Source organism: Petaurus breviceps, unplaced genomic scaffold (assembly GCF_028583685.1).
Source record: "Petaurus breviceps papuanus isolate PSGF00001 unplaced genomic scaffold, PetGlider_PUasm1.0 90919, whole genome shotgun sequence".
Lineage (NCBI taxonomy): Eukaryota > Metazoa > Chordata > Mammalia > Diprotodontia > Petauridae > Petaurus > Petaurus breviceps.
Window position 1 is genome coordinate 16,650,098 of NW_027187378.1, and position 17,956 is coordinate 16,668,053.

General features: G+C 37.7%; 1 pseudogene; it reads right to left on the reverse strand.

Annotated features, from left to right (window-relative positions):
- Window positions 1–11,593: 11,593 nt before the first annotated feature.
- On the reverse strand, window positions 11,594–12,284 carry LOC138151786 (large ribosomal subunit protein uL1 pseudogene; annotated as a pseudogene).
- Between the last annotated feature and the right edge of the window lie 5,672 nt (window positions 12,285–17,956).

Genomic DNA, 17,956 nt, shown 5'->3' on the forward strand with positions numbered 1-17,956 from the left:
GTTTTTAGCTATTACTATTGTTATTATTATTATCTGCTGGTCTGCAATATTGACTTAGTACTTCCACTTCTTCCCTTTGGGACCAAGAGGAATAAGTATATTCCATTTTTTAAGCAAGAACTCTTCAAATATCTGAAGACGGCTCTTATCTCCTAAGTTTTCTTTTCCCTAAGCTACACATTTCTAGGTCCTGCAACCAATTCATTTATGACATGGTCTCTTCCACCCTCCTTGGACAGTCTCCCTCGGAAGTTCTTTAGCTTGTCAATGTCCTTCCTAACTAGAAAACTAGAACTAGAAACAGTGCTCCTGTTGTTATCTCATGAGGGCAGAGTACAGGGGTAAGACAACCTCATGCTCTGGACACTCTGCCTCTCTTAGTTCAGATTAAGAGCACAGTAACATTTCAGTTGCCACGTTGCAATGTTGATTCTTTCACAAACTGTCATGTTATCCATTTCCGGAAAGACAGGGTGCAAATTGAGACATATACACATATGTTTGAAACATAGACAATGAAGGAATTTTCTTTCTTTTCTTTTTTTTCTTTCTTTCCTTCTTTCTTTCTCTCTTTTTTCATTTTCTTCTCTTTTTTTCTTTCTCTCTTTCTCTTAACTGTGTTATTTGTTACAAGTGTTTTTATTTTCATTTTTTCCCGAATGAAGGAGAGGTGGAGAGAGAGAAAATATGCTTTTCTTAATTGAAAAAAAAATTAAATTGAAAACACAAAAAACTCGGTGCTGTGATACATCCTACTAAGACTCATAAATAGAGAATTGACCATCAGACCATAACATTTTTTATATCTTCCCCACCAATTTACTTTATTTATCTCATTTGATCCCAGTTAATTCATCTATAAAATGGGGGAGGGAATTAGGCCAGATGGTCTTGAAGGCCCTCTACTGCTTTAAACTCAAGGATCCTGGCCCCTCGAGATAGGAATGGTGGTCGGGTTTTCAGTGCTGACTCCTATGCTCCTAACTAGGCTGATCTTTGCACAGCAGTCTGGCGCTGGGCCCATACCTAAAGCCTTGCCTGTGTGATGAGATGTGGCAGGGCTTGCTCTCTGTTTCGAGTAGACATGACCACCTCCACACCATGATGAAGCATCAAAAGAGGCCTTTAGTGGAAGACTCTGTTCCTCAATTTTTTGGGGGGGAGTGTTGGGGGTGGGTGGTTTACCTCAGGTTATATAGTGAGGCTATATAGTGAGGCTGGTCTGGGGTTAAAAGGCAAGTCTTCTGCCTCTACCTCCTAATACTTATTTGATTAGCTCATGTGGGAATTTGAGTAAATAGTTCTGAGTGTTTGGGTCAGGAAAATTAGGAAACCTGATAAAGTGGAGGACAAGAGGAAGCCAGGGATGATAATCATTACCAACGGCGAGACTTTTGTACCAGGATCAGCAACAAAAACAAGGTTTCAAAATCCTGCACAGGGCAGCATTACTGATCTCTTTTCAATACATTTGTATGCATTTGTCTGGTGCTCAGGCTTGAGCTTTCAATCTTGACAAGGTGGACTTAAGTTATATGCATTTTCCCAAACACTTAAAATATCGGTATATTCTGCTACTGATGAATCTTTTCATCCATCACACATGAAGCTCTAATGCTACTGAAAACAGTCTGCTCTTCAGCCTGATTGATTGATCATTCATCTGTCACTTCTCCCTCTTTTTTGTGTAATAACATATAGCATGTAATGTTTTTCATGTAATTATACATAGAACCAAATGCTCTCTCTTCTCATCTTCTCTTAGAATCCCTAGCTTCATGTAAGGCTATCGAGTTGCTTGCTGCATAAGGTCTTTCCTAGACCACTCCTCCCCCGCCCCCCTACAATTTTGGGAGATCTTCCCTGACAATGATTTTGTTTTTCCTTATTTGTGTGCGTGTTGTTCCTCTACTTCTAACCCTCACACACAATTAGTATTCTACTTATATTTTGTAAGCTTTCTGAGGACAAGAACTGTTCCATTTTTGTCATTGTACTCTTAGTGGGAAGCCCAGCATTTTACATATAGTACAGACATTAAATATTTGAATGAATGAATGTTGCATTTCCATTGGTCAACATTAACCAACAGTGGTTGGGTTGAGTATGGTTTCAGTTGGTTTGAGTTGTCCTAGGAAGGCCTGCTGTTATGCAAACTACTGATCATTTCCTGTCTTCGAACAATAACCCTTATAATGGGCAACAAGGTGGTGCAGAGGAAATCAGAAAGACTCATCTTCCTGAGTTCAAATCTGATCTCAGACACTTACTAGTAAACCACTTAACCCTGTTTGCCTCAGTGTCCTCATCTGTTAAGTGAACTTGAAAAGGAAATGGCAAACCACTCCAGTATCTTTGCCAAGAAAACCCCAAAATTGGTCGCAAAGAGTTGGACTAAACACAACTGAACCATAACCCTTATAACTTCTATCATGACATTTAGGACTAAATTTTCTCTAATGGGTTTATAAGTGTTTCTTTTTATTTCTTCAATTGCACACTCTGCCCTTTCCTCTGACTGGTGAGTAGAGGTCTCTTTCCCCAAACTTACATTTAACGAAGGCAGGCAGGATAGCTCCCTTTTTATTTCCCATCAGGCTACACTTCTTGGACTTCTCATGCTTCAGTGCAGGATATCCTCCTCTCCATCAGCTTCCTTTTATGTGTTATCTTCTCCATTCAAACATACAAACCTTGAGGGCAAGGACTGTCTTTCTTTTTGGTTATATTTATTTTCCTAGCTCTTAATGGGTGGACTGACACATAGGGAGTACTTTAAAAATGTTAGTTAACTGACTGAATGACATTATTAGATTTTAAGTTTTTCAAAGACAAGAATTCTGTTTTATATCCCCTATAGTATACACAACAATGATGAAATATGAATAATGTTAGTATCTGGTTTTCTAAGTCAATACACACCTTAAGATCACTACTTACTGTTTGGTGGCCCTTTTTCTACTTGCATTTGATATCAGCACTGTAGATGTTTATTGGATATGTTAAATCGTGAATTTTCTGCTTAAGTGTTTAATTGTTTGTGTTTATATTACTTTTCTAGCTTTTTAATTGCACAACCAATTCATTCATCTCTTCTTTATTTATGAGCATGTTTTGAGATTTAAATTCTCCCTTTATGTCTAATTTGGTTGTATTCAATTTTTTTGTTATATTTCTCATTGTTTTTATTTTCTTTGATGAAATTATCTATTTTGCTATGATTTACACTTTGATCCTTCTATTCTTTAGAATTAAATTTAGTCTCAAATTTAATTCTGTCTTCAAAATCCCTTATTTAATATTATATTTATTAAATTATGATCAATAAACAGCATGTTTAATAATAAAAACAAATACTGACTGACAATGTGAATGATTTTATGAGGTCACTTCTGCTTTATATTTCAGTACAGAAGGAGCTTGTTGGTGCAGAAATAGAGAGCTGGACTTGGAGTCAGGAAGGCCTGGAGTTTTAGTCTTACCTTGAACATTAACCTCTTTCAGCTTTGATTCCTCATCTGTAAAATGGGAATAGTAAGAATAGTATCTACCTCTTGTGATTGTGAAGATCAAATGAAATGACAGATGTCAAATACTTTGTAAAATTAAGGTGTTAAATAAACGCTAGCTATTGTTGTGGTTACTCCATCACCTTGGATACTCTAAAAGTGTGGACAGTAATCTCTCCATGCCTTCTCATTCCACACAGTTCTTGTAGATGCCTTTCCTTAAATTTTCCATAAAAGAGTTACCTAGGGGCGGCTAGATGGTGCAGTGAATAGAACACTGGCCATGGAGTCAGGAGAACCTGAGTTCAAATTCAACTTCAGAGACTTAATACTTACTAACCATATGACCTTGGGCAAGTCACCTATCTCCAATTACCCAATACATTGAACACCTTATTTGGGGTCTTTTAATATCTCACAGATATCAGTGTAGCCCCTAGTCTTTCTATCTTTTTTTCCTATCCTTCCCTCTTGATATATAACCTATTTTCTAATCCAGTTTATATATATGTGATAATGTCTTTTATCAAAGAATTATCAAAAAAATGTTATAAGGTCACAATATAGTTATTTCTATCTCTGACACTCCTTTGCCCAGGGTAGGGAATAATAACATGGATAGAAGGAAGAGAAAGGATACATGCTCATAGATTCATATGTGCCTAGATGGGGAGAATAGGCCGCTGGTATCAGCTCTCTCTCTCTCTCTTCCTCCCTACCTGGAGACTTACAACAGTTCTTACCTCCAGTCAGTTGACATAGATAGAGTCAACTCCTTGCCCATTGTTAATACCTATTTATCAAAGATGAACTGATAGATTAATTCCATAGGTTGCCAATCCAACTATTTATTTTTAATCTAGGCCATATATCCTTTCATCACTTTACTTTTCCTGTGTGCTGGTTAGGTCAATCTCTTTCTAGTGACTGTGTAGCTAATCAAGGATATAGTGTTATTGCTTTAACTGAGGAAAATATACCCTTGTACCAGGCACTCCATCTAGACATATAGACTCCTTATATACCCCAAATCACACAGGGACATGGGTTGGCTCAGAGCATTCAAGGCAGAGGCAGGAGCCAGAGTTATATCTCAAATTGTATTCCTAGACCAGTTCTATAGGGAGCCAAATATATATTTTGTGTTGTACAAGTTTCATTCATTTGTCCATATAAGTTACAGGTTCTTAATCTAGTCTGTGAATGTGCTTTTTTAATATACATTTTGATAATTATATTTCATTGGTTTCCTCTGTAATTCTATGTATTTTCTTTTATACAATAAAAAGTAATATTCCAAGGAGTCCACAAACTTTTTATACTGCTAAAGAGATTGATGACAACAAATACAGCTTAGGAATCTCTGCAAAAAAAGGGGGAAGGAGTTATTCTTGTAGCAAGTATGACAACTATGTTTGCCACCAGGTTGTATTTAGTATGTTTTGCCAAAGCTATTACTATTTAGGACAAATCCTTCTAGTTTGTTGCTAAATCAATTAAGAGAGTGCTGAGTAAATGAAAGTGAGCTCATTTCCTAATGACTGAGTTAATAATGGGCAGCTATATGTCATGGTAGATAGAATGCTGGGCCTGTCCTGAGCTCAAATCTGTCTTCAGACATTTTCTAGCTGTGTGATCCTGAGCAAGTCCCTGTTTGCCTCAGTTTTCTTATCTATAAAATGAGCTGGAGAAGGAAATGGCAAACCACTCCAGTGTCTTTGCCAAGAAAACCCCAATTAGGGTTACAAAGAATCAGACATGACTGAACATGAGTTAACAGTGACAGTGAACTAATTGTATTAACTTTACCTTCGTCTCAGAAGTAACACATTTTTAACCCATAATGTGCCTCAATAAACCTTTAATGTTTAGCTGATTCTTTATTCCAAATTTTCTCCATCCTGAAGTCAGAGAGAGTGGGTTTGAGTTCTGGCTTTTTTTTCAGAATTTATTTATTTATTCTTAGTTTTCAGCATTTATTTCCACAAGATTTTGAGTTCCAAATTTTCTTGCCATATCTCCCCTAACCCCCACCCCAAGATGGCAATCAGACTGATTACTTCTTTCCCCAGTCTTCCCTCTCATATAAATTCTGGCTTTTTATTAAGCTAGGGTGGCACAGTGTATATGACTTTGGACTGGGATCCAGAAAGACCCTGAGTTTAGGGCTCAGATACTTTTTAGCCTATGTGACCTTGGGCAAGTCCTTAAACACTATCTGCTTCAGTTTTATCATCTGTATAATGGGGGTAATAATACCACTTTCCTCTTAGGATTGTTGCAAAGATAAAATGAGATAATATTTGTAAAGAGTTTTGCAAATCTTAAAGTGCTATATAAACACTAGTTATAACTTACTACCTGTATGATCTTGATCAAGCTATTTTAAGAACCCTGGGTCTCAGCTCCTTAGTCTGGAAAATGAGATGATTGGATTTGATGGCTTCTGAGGCTCCTTACAGCCTTAAATCTATGATCCTCTAAGCCCGCATTATGACATCTGCCTTACAAGTTACAACCTACAACCAGAACAAAGGACTCTAAAGCATCCTCCTGGAAAGTTACAATTGGCTCAGTACCCAAATGATTCAAGAGAGCAATAAATAAAAATTTTGTCACAACTATCATGTCACTCTATTTGATAACTCCAAAGAATTTCAAAACTAATGAGGCATTTTAAAAGCTTTAAAATAAAAAAATAAATTTAGTTTAATCCAGTCTATATTTATTGAATAATTAAATAATATATGTATGTGTACATGTATGTATGATTTAGCCTGAAATCCATTTTTATTCTCCTTTCCCTCATCTTGTCTCTCTGGAAAGAAATGACTATTTCCAACCTTTTCCCCTCTGGTCTGTATCTCTTACCTCTCACCTACTTTTCTTCTATCAGACAGGCAATTGAATTCAGCTAGATGACTGGCTGGGCAGTTTGCCTAGTGACCTGTCCTTCACCCATAGAAATTAGTTTATGTTTCAGCTTTCCATAGGTATATTAGCTGGGATTTAGAGTCACCCTAGGCCAAAGAGCCATGGAGGAGACTGGGTCAGTAGATAGCTGGACTAAAATTTCAAGACTATGAGAGAGTGAAGTCCAATTGTTCTCTTGGATTCAACAAGTGAGAAGAAGCACTACCATATTGCTACAGTGGCAGCATCTAATTTTCTGCATGCTCTCCCTCACTCTCTCACCCACCTTATAAGCGAGTTATAAATTAACAGTAAACTTGGCAATTAACTAGTGTTGGTCTGAACATCCTGCTAATGAGGCCAAGGTTACGGTTTAGTCCAGACATTAGCCAGCTGGTCAGTTAGCATAATCATTTGATGGCTGCAGTTCACACCCCTTGCTTGAAGGTACAAAATCAAGGTCCAAGGCTAAATTCTAAGATTTGGGGGGAGGGATCATAGTAGGGTCCCATTTCCTGCATTATACCGACAGGGTAAGAGAATGATGATTAGATCCCAGTTAATATGAAAAAAAAGATCAGAGAAAATTAGTGGGATTGGAGTTAAAAGTTAGTCAGTACTGTGAAGGAACCACTTAAAAAAAGACTGAGATGTTAGGTTGAATTGATAAAAACATCGTTCCCAAAGAGTGGTAATTTCATAAATTCTCTGTTCTGGTAAGATCAAATCTAGATTATTTTCAATTTTGCATACCACCTTTTAAAGAAAGAAATTAATGAACTGGAGTGTTTCCACAGACAAGCAACTAAGATGATGAAGGGACTTAAAATTATGCCGTACAAGGATCTATTGAAGGAAGGGAATGAATCACCTGAAGAAGAAAAGGCAGAATAGACATATCTTTCTTCAAGTATGTGAAAGGTTGACATGAGGAAGATTAGAACTGTTCCACTTGGCACCAGAGAGCAGAACTAGGACCAATGGATAGAAATTTCAGAAAGAAATAAAATTACAATGTAAGGAAAACTTCCTTACATTTAGAATCATACAAAAGGGAAATGGGCTATCTCAGGAGGTAAAGGAGCCAAGGGAAGACTAGAAGACCAGTTATTGACATCGTTTATGATACTTCTATTCAGGCAAAGACTGCATTAGATGGTCTCTGAATGCCATCTTCCAAATCTGAGACTGAGTCCATAAAATACGGTTAAAAAGAACTTGAAGTGTAGCCTTGAAGGGAGAAATAAGGGTAGATATACTGGAATATCACAAAAGGGCACCATTTAAGTAGAAGGCTGCATCTGGATAAGAGAAGGAGATATTTATTTCCACACAGCTTTCACTGTCTATTGTTTGAATAAATATAAGCACCTTCTCTGTTTCAGCACCAGCTGCAGCCCTATCTTTTAAAATCCCATTGTAAAGGGTTGGGATGGGGTGGGGTGGGCAGGGGTTGGCCAGTAAGTCTTAGGAGCCTGCACAGAGTTCAGCTGCCAAATTCCCCACGTGGATTTTGTAGCATATGTGGATATTCTATAACTGGTTCTGGTTGATTAGTCACATGGCAAAGAGGAGACTCTTAATTGTCTGTGTAGTCAGAAATTGGGGTATTTTCAAAAGACACAAGTTGACCCGAACCTCTTCTTTTTTTTGGTTTAATTCTTCCTGCTGTTGAGAGAAGACAGACAATGCTTTTAGGAAAAGAGGACTAAGACACTCCTAGTCCAAGTTTTATAACCGGCCCATTAATAGGAGTCTCAGGTGCTTGCTTCAGCTTTTGTTCTTGGTTTTAGGTGAAGGTGATTGGAGATTAGAGATTAGAACCTTGTGAGTTTTGAAAGGTTGGTTGTGAGATATGTCAGAACAGGGGCTTGAGCTCATAGTGCTGGAGAATCATGATGTATAGACATCCTGGTTAGAAGAATAAGACTACAGCAATTATTTCACTATTATTCTGTGACCTTTCTCTGACTCAATCCTCAAAAAGTTTCTAGTCCCATAGGAACAAGTTAGGCATGTATTCAGTAAAAAGAATTAGGATAAATTTAAGGGAGCAACATCACCAGTAAAAGGAACTCCTAGTGACAAAACTATCTCTACCAGTTCATATTGGCACCTTCCCTTCTATTGATAATCTTAGAGAGTTGGCTTGAAGAGTTGCACTTTTAGGTTAAGTGACTTGCCTGTGGGCATGTGGCTGTCATGGGGCAAAGGTGGGACTTGACCACATCTTCCTGATTCAAAGATCAGCTCTCTGTCTATCACACCATGCTGCCTCTGAATAAAAATACATGTGTACATACAAATATAAGAATGGAATTGTAGCATGAGTTCATTTATTTTTCACACAACCTACTCTAATTCTCACAAGAGTTTTGAGTAACTGGAGTGTTCAAATATGGTTAATCCTATTTTATAGTTTCCATGGAAGTAAGAGCAGGGGAATGACCCATCTAGGGTCACTCAGTAAATGAAGCGATGGGTTAAAAGATCCTTGGCATTTAGCAGAGTATGAACCCATTTGACCTTGCTACCACAAATGGAAAGCACCACTGCCACCCAGTTCACTTATTCCCACACTATATATTTGTAAGAGGGGTGCTTATAAGTCAAGTGTGCCTAGCAAGCCAGAATTTATTCTGCCTGTTCGCAAATCCTGGCCATTTTATTTGGTCAAGTTGCATAATTTTTTAACATACACTCTTGAAAAATTCTTTTTGGAAATGTCAAGGTGACTGGCATATTAAAAAATGAGACTGGGCAAACAAAGATGACATTCTTTTCATTCTTTCACTGCTGAGTCATTTTCTATGTAACTTTAAGCCTCAGTACTTAGGCATCTTCCCTAGTACACCCATAACCCTTTTCCAAGGAAGAAGATGATGTAGTACAGTGGTCCTCAGCCGTTTTGAGTGTGAGAACCCTTTCTTAATCACCAATTTTTTTAGACCCCTACCTGTTGGGACTTGTGCTATGAGGATGAATGGATGTGAATGTGAATTCAGTAATGCCCTTAAACTACTTTGCCTTTTACTAATCACAATAGCATCTCCCTACATTGAAAAAACAATTATCCATCTGTGTGCAAGATATATTATTTAATCCAGTCTACTGAAGGTAGCTTGTTTACTTAAAGACTTGTCTATGGGTTTATGGAACCCATTGTGAAAACTACGTGGGAAAGCAACAAATATTTATCAAGAACTCACTATGTGCCAGGCATGGTGCTATGCACTTTAATATTATTTCATTTGATACTCCCAGGGCAGCTAGGTGGCTCAGTGAATAGAGCACTGGCTATAGAGTCAGGAGGATCCGAGTTCAAATCCAGCCTCAGACACTTTACATAAAACTAGCCATATGACCTTGGGCAAGTCACTTAACCCCAATCATCCTACCTTACCCCCTCCAAAAAAAAAAGCAAAAAAAAAACCATACCATACTCACAATAACCCTCCCAGATAAGTGTTATTACTATCTCCATTTTGCCGCTGAGGAAAATAAGACAGACACATGTCAAATGACTTGCTCAAAGTAAGTTTCTCAGGCTGGATTTGAATGCAGGTATTTTTGATTTCAAGTCTAACACTTTAGCCATTATATAACTTAGCTGCCCTATGCCTTACTTCCCTTCAAGTACTATATGATCTGAGGACTCTGGTCTCCTTCCTTTTACAAGACACTCCATCTCCAGATTCAATGAATTTTCACTGTCTGTCCCCCATACCTTCAATTCTCTCCCCCTTCCCCTACCTCATGGTTTTTATGGTTTTCCCCAAGGCTTAGATAAAATTCCACCTTTTGCAAGAAGCTCTTCCTGGTTCTCCTTAATTCTAGTTATTTCCATTTTGTACTGTACATATCTCGTTTCTACATTGTTTGCATGTCTCTCTGTGTTGGATTATGAGCTTCTTGAGGGTAGAGATTCTTTTTTTCCTTTCTTTGTAACCTCAATGCTTGGCATGGTGTCTTGCATGTATTAGATGTTTAATAAATGCTTGTCAACTTGACATTCATAGGTCTACAGGCTGTGAATCACAAAAATAGTGGGAATTTGCCTTCAATGGATCACCTCTTTTTGGATCCTTTTCTTCCAAGTCTCTGATTGACTCCTGTTTTATTAAAGCAGTGATGATAATAAATTCTTACTAAAGTATTAGTGACAATGTTTTACAGGTACTAAAAATATTTTCCTCAAAAAAATTCACAGTATAATAATTGGTAGATTCTCCCCTATTAGTTAGAGGTTTGATAGTGTTGGCTTTTCTCAGGTACTTGAAATCACATCTTAGATTATACGCTATAGGGGATGGGGTGGGAGAGAAATTTTAGAAATAATCTATTCTAACCTCTTCATTTCAAATATGGGGAAAATGAGGTGTGGGGCGTAGAGAAACTTTTTCAACTTTATCCAGTGAGTTTATGAAAGAGAATGGACTAGATACAGGGGTGGGGAACCTGTGGTCTTGAGGCCATATGTGACCTCTAGGTTCTCAAGTGCAGTTCTTTGACAGAATCCAAACTTTGTTCTATGAAGTTTGGATTCAGTCAAAGGGTTGCACTTTAGGACCAAGGTGGCCACATGTGGGCTCAAGGACACAAGTTCCCTGCCCCTGGACTAGGATCTCAGTCTACTAACTTAGATTAGTGTCCTTTTTGATTCTAGAAAATAGATTTCTCTTATGTCGAGTATTTAGAATACTAGTAGGCCAGGGCTTTGTTCAGTTTGGACATTTTCCCTATTTGCTTTGCATTGTTAAGGCTTTTACCTAAGAAAACTTAGTTGTAATATATATTTTAGTCATAAATAAAAACTTTTGTGCTTTTGAGGTGTTTGTTTTTCCATTGAAATGGCAAAGTACAGAAAATAATCATAAAATTATAGGATTTTTAACCCAGAATGGAGCCTTAGATATTATCTACTCCAGGGATTCTTCACTTTTTTTTGGACTTGTTTCACTTGGAATTCTTTTTTTGGGGTGGCTAGGTGGCACAGTGAGTAGAGCATTGGCCTTGGAATCTGGAGGACCTGAGTTCAAATCCGGCCTCAGACACTTAACACACACACACACACACACACACACACACACACAAACTAGCTGTGTGACCTTGGGCAAGTCACTTAACCCCAATTGCCCTCCAAAAAGCAAAAAAAAAAAATGGAATTCTTAACACCATGTTAATTTAATACGGCTGCTGGGGCTTGCCCATGGTGCTCTTGATATACAATGCCTTCACATTTTGCCAGATTTTCTCCAGCAGAGAAACCAGGAAATTGACAGCCAAATGGATGTTGTAGACAAGCTCATTGTCTGTCATTTTCACATGGCCAACAGCCACCGCTAGACACAGCACCTTCTTCATCTGGAACTTGAGAGTAGATTTAACCTCATCAGCTTTTGCCACCATATTCTCATTGTGGGTGAGCAGAGATGGAAACTTGCTGGCTTTGTTCAGACCAGGGCCCAGGATTCGAGGAATTTGCTTGATCAAGGACTCAGAGGCCAAAAAGGCATCATACTTTTTAGCCAGTTTATTGACCAATTTCTTGTTCTTGTTCAACTTCTTCAGGCCCTTGATGTCCATGTGGGGGATTTCTACAGCTTTGGCTTCATTGCAATGCTGCTGGTCTCCCAGTACACATACAGAAAATTTAGGTTGGGGTGTGGATTTGAGCCTGACGGTGCCAGAGAAATGTTTGTCCTTTTGGGGATCATAGTTCTTCAGACTGATCTGCAGCTCCACAGTTTCCAAAAACTTTCTTTTTTTTTGCGCTGGGTTCCATGCAGGACCTCCCGCACAGCTTCATAGAGCGTGTCACGTGAGACTTTGCTGCTCATGGCTGCTCACTGGTCACAAGCCAGGAAAAGATTCACTTGGAATTCTGATGAAGTCTATGTACCTCTTTTCAGAATAAGGTTCTTAAATGCATAAAACAAAATACAGAAGATTGCAAAAGAAAATAATCACACTTAGAGTATTTTTAAAACAAACAAGTTCATGGAATCCTAGGTTAAGAATATCTGATCTTGTCAATTCTCTGCCACACTAGATACATATTTTATAGATGGAGAAATTGAGTCCTGAGACACAAATTAGCATTCTCAAGGTCATACACAGGTCATTTGTATAAAGTCTGGACTGGAACTGAAGTCCCTTGATATTTCACACCAAATCCTCTGTGCCAGCAGGGGAAAAAAAAACAACAACAACAAGTAAATCTGAGTTAATATGTTTTTGTTTTTTGTTTTTTTTTTGCAACTCAAGACACATCAAGTATAGGCATATTTTACTTTTCAGGCATAATATGTTCTCTGTAAGCAATTCTAATTGTATAAATTCCAATTGCAAAGATTTGTTTAAAAATATTTAAATAAAATAAAATTTGTTCTTCTAGAAAAATGTTGGTTTCTAAAGTTATACTTTAAAGTGCAGCAAACATTTCAAGATAACAAATCAATAGAAGATGGCAATTTTGTGATTCAAATATTTAATGAACATTTATTAAGTCCCTAGTATGTGCTAAGCACTATGGCAGATAAGGAGAAAATACAAAAATGGAAATAATTCTTGCCTTCAAGTATTGTACTTTCTACTGGGCTAAGAAACATGTACATAGCTAAGTTTAAAAAATATTCATAATAAATATAAAGTAATTTTAGGGTAGAGAAGAACCACTCACAAATGAAAGGGGATCAGGAAATGTATCCTGGAAGAGAGCACTTGAACTAAATTTTGCTTGGAACTAGGGATTCTAAAAGATAAATGTGAGAAAGGAGAGAGCATTCTGGGCATGGGAGACAGTCTGTACAAAAGCAAGGAGATAATAGTAATAGTAGCAACAATAGAAGTTAGCATTTAAATAACTTTTTAAGGTTTGCAAAGGATTTTATCCATGGCATTTCAATTGGTCCTCATAAGAACCCTGTGAGGTAGGTGCTATTATGACCTCCATTTTACAGATGGAGAACTTGAGATCCAGAAAAGTTGTGACTTGTCCAGTCACACAGTTAATATGTACCTGAGACAGGATTTGAACTTGGGACTTTCTGACTCTGAATCTTATACTCTATCTACTGCTCCTATACTGTGTATGGGAATTAAAAAATAGGACAGTTTGGATGGAGCACAGAATTCATGAATGAGCATAATGGGAAATAAGTCTGGAAAGGTATGTGGGCCGCCAGATTGTGAATGGTTTAAATGACAACAAATTTTACAGTTTATCCTGGAAGCAATAGGAGTATGGGAATAACAGGGTCAGATATTTCCTTTAGGAATATCAAGAAAGGAAATAGTGAAGGATAGAAAGAAGGAAAGAAGGAAGGAAGGAAGGAAGGAAGGAAGGAAGGAAGGAAGGAAGGAAGGAAGGAAGGGAGAGAGGGAGGGAGGGAGGAGGGAGAGAGGAAGGAAGGAAGCAAGCAAACAAGCAAGCAATTATTTCTTAAAAATCCTGTTACATGGTGCTAAGCACTTTGTAAGTATTATCTCCGTTGGTACTCATAACTCTGGGAGTTAGGTATTATTATTGTCTTGCTTTCATTTGAAAATGAAAAGAGAAAAGGCAAAGAAAGAATAAATGACTTATCCAGGGTCCCTTAGCTGGTAAGTGTCTCAGGCTAAATTTGAACTCAGGTCCTTCTGACTCCAGGTATAGCACCTTTATCCACTGCTCTACCTAACCACCTCCTGCCTCTTAGGGGTCTGAAATAATTCTGGCACTAATGTAGTTGGGGAGGGGGTACCAGGGTCCCTAAGAAGGGACAAAGTGGTTCAGGTCAGAATCAGAGGAGGTAAAAGCTTCCTTGCCCATCAGCTCTGTGGGCTCAGCCCTGAGTAGCTGCTGCACTCTACCCTGGGTGAAATATGCAGAACCAGATAGTAACAGTATCAATAATAACAACAGTAATAGTAACTCTCTGAGATTCATTCCAGTCATAAGACTACCTTCTTCCCCAATTCTCCAACACCAAAATGGGGCTTTAAAGTTAATTATTATCCTACTCAAGGTTTTGGAGAGCAGCAGTTTCTCTTCTCTTCCTTCCCCCATCCCTGGTCTCAGAACTTGGATATGACATTGTAATGTGTCCATCTAGTGGTCACAAGTGGGAATGAAAAGAAAAATTAAAACAAACCAAAAAACCCCAAAATGCTTCTGAAAACCCTCCTTGGTTCCTCTATCCTTTTAATCGAACTCAGGCCTTACTTTCTACTTCAGCATGTCAATTGAGATACAAATCTGTACTATCAGCCCGTCAGATTCAGCCTTCATGCATCAATTCAAATTTACCTGAGAAGGGAATGACAAATGATCCTGGTGGGATGCAGAGTTCATTAGGTTTTGTATATAGATTCTTGGTAGGGCAGCTAGGTGGCATGGTGGAGAGAGTCCTGGGCTGGAATTAGGAAGATTCATCCTCCTGAGTCAAAATCTGGTCTCAGACACTTCTTAGCCATGTGACTCTGGGCAAGTGATTTAGCCCTTGTTTGCCTCCATTTCTCAGTAAAATGATCTGGAGAAGGAAATGGCAAACCGCTTTAGTATCTTTCCCAAGAAAAACCCCAAATGGGGTCTCAGAGTCAGACACAAATGAATAACGACATGCTCTAGGAGGGCAGCAATGGAGACTTATGTCTTTCCTCTTCCCACGGTACTTCACACAAAGTAGATTATTAATAATTATTAAAACGCCTAAATTGTTTCAAATCCAACCAGATGGCACATTGACTAGAGTACTAGGTCTCAAGTCAAGAAGACCCGAGTTCAAATCACACCTCAGACACTTCCTAGTCATGAGACTCTAAACAAGTCACATAGCCTGTTTGCCTCAGTTTCCTCATCTGTAAAATGGGTATAATAATAGCACCTACCTCCCAGGGTACTTGTGAGGACTAAATGAGATGATAATTGTAAAGTGCTTAGCGTAGTTCCTGGCACATAATAAGTGTTCTATAAATATTAGGTATTGTTGTTGTTATTATTATTATTCTAAAAGTTAAGGTAGATGTAATGAATAAATTAGACCTCAGGATTAGGCTAAAGTAATAATAATAATGTCAACAATAATAATAAATAACATTTATATAATGCTTACTATGTGCCAAGCATTATACTAAGCACTTTTTAAAAATTAAATTTGACCTTTATTTTTAGTTTACATCACTCATTTCCAAAAGATTTTGAGTTGCAAATTTTCCCCCTGTCTTTCCCCTAACCATCACCCCAAAACAGCGATCCCATTGTATACCCTCTCCCCCAATCTGCTCTCTCCTATATCCTCCCCCATCCCACCTCTGACTTTCCAGTAGGGCAGGATGGATTTCTATACCCCAGTGCCTGTATATCTTATTTCCCAGTTGCATGTAAAAAACTTATATATATATATATATATATATATATATATATATATATATATATATATATATATATATATATATATAAACAATTGATTTTAAAACTTTGAGTTCCAGATTCTTTCCTTTCCCTTACTGGGAAGATAAGCAATTCAATATAGGTTGTACATGTGTAGCTATGTAAAACATTTCCATAGTGGATATATTGTGAAAGACTGACTATATTTCCCTCCATCCTATCCTGCCCCCCACTTGTTCAATTCTCTACTTTGACCCAGTCCCTTTTCAAAAGTGTGTGCTTCCAACTTCCCTCCCCCCCCCAGCCTGCCCTCCCTTCCATTATCCTCCCTTTCATTCCCTTCCCCTCTACTCTCCTGTAGGGCAAGATACCCTATTTAGTATGTATGTCATTCCCTCCCTAAGCCAAATTCAATGAGAATAAGGTTGACCCATTCCCTTTTGCTTTCCTGTTCTTCCCCTCCACTGTAACAGTTTTATCTTCCCTCTTCTATATGAGATAATTTACACCATTCTGTCTCTCCCCATCTCCTCTCATTACATTCCTCTCTTACCTCTCAATTTCACCTTTTAAGTATCATCCCTTCTGTACTAAGCACTTGTTGTCTCATTTGATTCCCAAAACAACCCTGCCAGGTAGGTTCTATTGTTATTCTCATTTTACAAATGAGGAAATTAGGCAAATCGAAGTTGTGTTTTTCCCTGGGTAACACAACAGTAAGTGTCTGAAGGTGGATTTGAACTCAGATCTTTCTGACTCTAGGCCCTTTCATCATCTCTCATCACCTAGTACAAATGATCTCATTAGAGGCAGTTGGACACAATGAATGGAATACTGAAACTAGAGAAGATTTGAGTACAATTCCTTCCTTAGAGATTTATCAGCTTTATGACCTTGAGAAAGTCATTTGATCTCCCTGAGGCTCAGTTTCTTTCATCTGCAAAATGAGGACTTGGGGATAATAATCATTTCTATCTCATAGGGCTTTTATGTGGATCAAATGAGATGATATATGTAAGGTACTTTGTAAACCTTAAAGCTCTATATAAATGATAGTTACTATTAGATCTTTTTGATGTCATCAAATGTTGGGACTCTTAGAAGTATTTGTTTTAACAGCAGTTATCATATCCTCTTCTCTCATTTGGGCTAACCATCCCCACTTCCTTCAATTGACTTCCTTTAGCATGATCTCAAGCTTCTTCATCATACTGGCTATTCTTTAGAAAGAGAAGATCTAGCTAATAAATATTTTACCTAAAATGTACTTCCTGGTAGTGAAAACAATACTTCAGGTATGATATGGCCAAGGTAAAGTATGGTGGGATTTTCAAACCTTCCTTATCTTAGGCATGCTGCCTTTCCTAATATAGCTTAATATTACATTAGTTTTCTTCTCTGATTTTATATCTATCTGTATCTATGTCTATATCTATATTTATATCTGTATTCATATATAAAATTGAGCTTTCCATCCACTAAAACCCTCAGCTTTTTTCTAGACAAATTTCTGCCAATCTATACCTCCTTCAACTCTCACTTAGGAAACTGATTTTTGAACACAATTATAAGACTTTCCATTTATCATTGACAAATTTCACCTTATTTAATTTGGTCTAAGATTCTAGCATTTCAGAATATTTTTGGGAGGATATTGGATCTGTCAGCATAGGAGTTATCTCTCTCAGTTTTGTGTCATAAGCAAATGTGATAAGCATCTTCTCTACAGGATAGCTTTATCTAAGTCATGGTAAAGGACCAAGCATAGATGCCCAGGGCACTCCAGTGGAGACTGCTTTTCAAGTTTATATAAAGTCATGAACAGTGACTATCTGGGTATGGAAATCCAACCAGTTATTAAATTTTTGTGTGCATGCATGTGCATTAGTGAATTCTTATATATCTATCTAGCCAATATCTATTATTTCCATAAGAATATCATGAAACAATAAAATGCTTTCTAAAGAAAATATACAGCATTCTACTAGTCCTAGCAATCTTGTTAAAGACGAAAATAAAGTTAATTTGACATGACTAATTTCTGATGAAGCCATCTGGGTTATTTTTTGATCAATACTTATGTTTCTCAACATTCATTAGCTGTTCCTTTAATATGCTCTAGAAGGTGTCTCTCTCTCTCTCTCTCTCTCTCTCTCTCTCT